Source organism: Nicotiana sylvestris, chromosome 2 (genome assembly GCF_000393655.2).
Source record: "Nicotiana sylvestris chromosome 2, ASM39365v2, whole genome shotgun sequence".
Taxonomy (NCBI): domain Eukaryota; kingdom Viridiplantae; phylum Streptophyta; class Magnoliopsida; order Solanales; family Solanaceae; genus Nicotiana; species Nicotiana sylvestris.
The window spans coordinates 85,993,311-85,996,276 of record NC_091058.1 but is presented as its reverse complement, the minus strand read 5'-3'; the positions used below and the strand labels follow the sequence as shown (position 1 = coordinate 85,996,276).

At 32.2% G+C, this 2,966-nt stretch overlaps 1 long non-coding RNA gene across 1 annotated transcript; it reads right to left on the bottom strand.

Annotated features, from left to right (window-relative positions):
• Positions 1-1,157: 1,157 nt before the first annotated feature.
• On the bottom strand, positions 1,158-2,506 carry LOC104234704 (uncharacterized). Its single transcript, XR_011405045.1, has 2 exons — positions 2,056-2,506; positions 1,158-1,342 (listed from the first exon to the last, which is right to left on the bottom strand). It is a non-coding gene; the product is annotated as an uncharacterized lncRNA (long non-coding RNA).
• Between the last annotated feature and the right edge of the window lie 460 nt (positions 2,507-2,966).

Here is a 2,966-nt window from a genome sequence, read left to right as displayed (position 1 = left end):
GTTTTGTTTTAAAAAGAAGTATTTTAGGGATTGAATAATAAATATTTTGGTCAAACTTAAAGTGCTTATAAGCTGAAATTTGATAAGTTGGGGGAGACCAACTTATGGCTTTTGGCTTATTTTTTGCTTATAAGCACTTTTAATTTTACCAAACGCGTAAATAAGCCAAAAAGTATTTATAAGTCAGTTTGACCAGCTTATAAGCTTATCCAAACACCCTCTATGTCTTGAACGTTATGTTACCTAAGCCTCCGTATTATCAGAACCCTTAGGGGTCGTTTGGTAGGGTGCATAAGAATAATGCTGAATAGGGTGTATTAGTAATGCTGGTATTAGTTATGCTTGCATTAATTATGCTGATATTAGTTATGCTGATATATTTCTTATCCATTGTTTGGTTTGATGTATTAAAGCATCGTACAATTTCTAAAAGAATAGTTTGTTTACAAAAATGCCCTCAAAACTAGTCCACACTCTAACTTTCTAAAAGAAACATATGTTGAGAAATATTTTTATATGAAAAAGTTTTAAAAAAATTATTTTATTTGTCTACCTATATTGTAAAATAAAATTAAATATTTATTTATAAAAAAGGAAATATGCTAAGTATTTATTTATTTACTAGGGATATAAATTTATTTCTCACTATTTGGATTATTTTGAACTTGCATTAATATACTAACTAGCATATTTTAATCAAGTTAAATTTTGAAGGACAATTTTGTCTTTAACTAAACTAATGCATGCATTAAAACTCATTGCATTGCTAATACCATTGTTTTCTATGCATTAGTTATGCATAGGATAATACCAAATAGGATGTATAACTAATGCTTGCATAACTAATGCATATATTCAAAATGTCTACCAAACAATATATTATTAATACGCAAAATTAATGCATGCATTAGATTATCTAATGCATCCTACCAAACGACCTCTTACTCTCAACGGCAACATCATGGGCCATATATAGTTAAACCATTGAAAAATCTCCATTTATTTCCAATTCCCCCAAGTATATATGTGCATTTTAGATTGTTCAATGTCTTAATCGTCCATTTCAGTGTATAATATGAATTGTGTTATAATTGTCTTGTGATGAGACGTTTGTTTTCGTTACATAAGCACAATATCTTTACTTAGCGTCCATAAAATATAGTAATATGTTTTTTTATGCAAAAAGATATTAGGGTAATACAATGGTAACACATCAGCCTAGCTAGAAGAAGAAAATAATAGTGTACATCTTGAGAGTAGTATTTCTTTCCGTAATCTTCAGCGTACGCTTATGTCCTCGACTTCAATGGTTTTTATATGGCATAAATTATACCTCGTACGCCTGCATAAAGAGGAGCTTTGATCAATGCTTACTTTAAATTATTTATTTAAATTTAAAAAAAAAAGGTACAAAAAGGATAAGTAGATTCAAAGTTGAAGTTTGACGCATCTCATGAATTGACAGTTGATACATTAAAGTAAGAGTAGCACTAAGAGCTTCACATGATTTGATTATTTTTTAAAAAAAAACAAAAAACAAAAGGCAAAGTCCATATGTCAAGACAAACTCTATGCTAGTTTTAGAATCTCAAAGATTTCAAAGTAAAGAATAAAATATTGAGTTAGATAATGGTCGGGTACGGAGTATCTACATGAAAGGAAGTGGAGGCTTTTATATATTTTGCATGCGAGTCTCTCAACCGCTACCTGTATTTAGATAGTATTGGACCCTAGGAATGTTATCCAAAAAGACAAGGGGGATTAGATCTCATGAGGACTCAAGGACAAGATAAGAAGTTGAATGGAATGTGGCAAGGCATTACCTTTATATTTTTAATATTAATGATTAGGAGTTTGGTCAGAAATATTTTTGGACCATTTACTAACTGAAGCTATTTTGAAATGGAGTAAATAATCCAATTGAATTATGCTTTTTACCAGCATTGAGTTTCCTAGTATATCACCTACTATTCAGAATAACATAACATAATTAAATGTAATGTCTTAAAATTATATGTACACATAGTTCGAGCCAGAACAGACTAGGATTGTTACCTGCTGCAAGTGGTTTATTGATTAGGTTTAGCGAGAGTTTCCGCCTGACCTGTATTTTGGGAATGGGACGTCACCGGACTCAATGTGCTTGAGATCTTCTATGAGGATAGCATAGTGTTGCTTAACATCGTCAACTGATTTTCCTCCACCGACATATTTAGCAATGTTTTGCCAACGATCAGGTGTGTCCTTGTCATAGACAGCAAGTGCCTGCTCAAATTTCTTGTTTTCTTTTGGGGTCCAAGCAGATAGCGAATTTGATGCCATTGAATGATATTGAAACTGTGTATTCGCGGACAATAAAATGCCTTAGAATTTAGATACAGAGGAAATAATGAATGACTAACTGAAACTGAAGTATCCTCGAGCAAATCCTGAAAACTATGAATTAAATTGGAATGAAGGTATAGTTGTAGTGAAGAACAATGACTGAAGTCAGTGAGGCTTGTGTATTGAGATGTTGTTGAGCGAGCTCTATATAACAGAGGGAAAAGATGGTGGGGTCTGCCAGTTGGAGAATATAATTTAGCAAATGGAAGAATCAAAGGGGTGACCCGTCCCCTTTAGAAACCACAAGTAGAACAAATTAAATGCTGAAAGAGGAGAATCAGTTTTCAAGTATTTGCATGCCTGGCGTCAGTGTTATTTATTCATTCTCTCTTGGTCTATAATATTTGTACTGGAATATTATTTAACATTGAAATGACTCAGGAACTAGGGAATCAATAAAGAGGAAGATGAGGATTAAGAAAATAAACCAGGGTAGTTTTAGATGCTAAGTATTGTTTATTGGTGATAGGCGGGGTGAGGAAATGGATTTATTCCTGTACGATACTATTATATTCACCAAAACTTGATGATCTCATTCCTTTTTTTGTTAATCCAACCAGAAGTTTCTTTCTTTTATACTT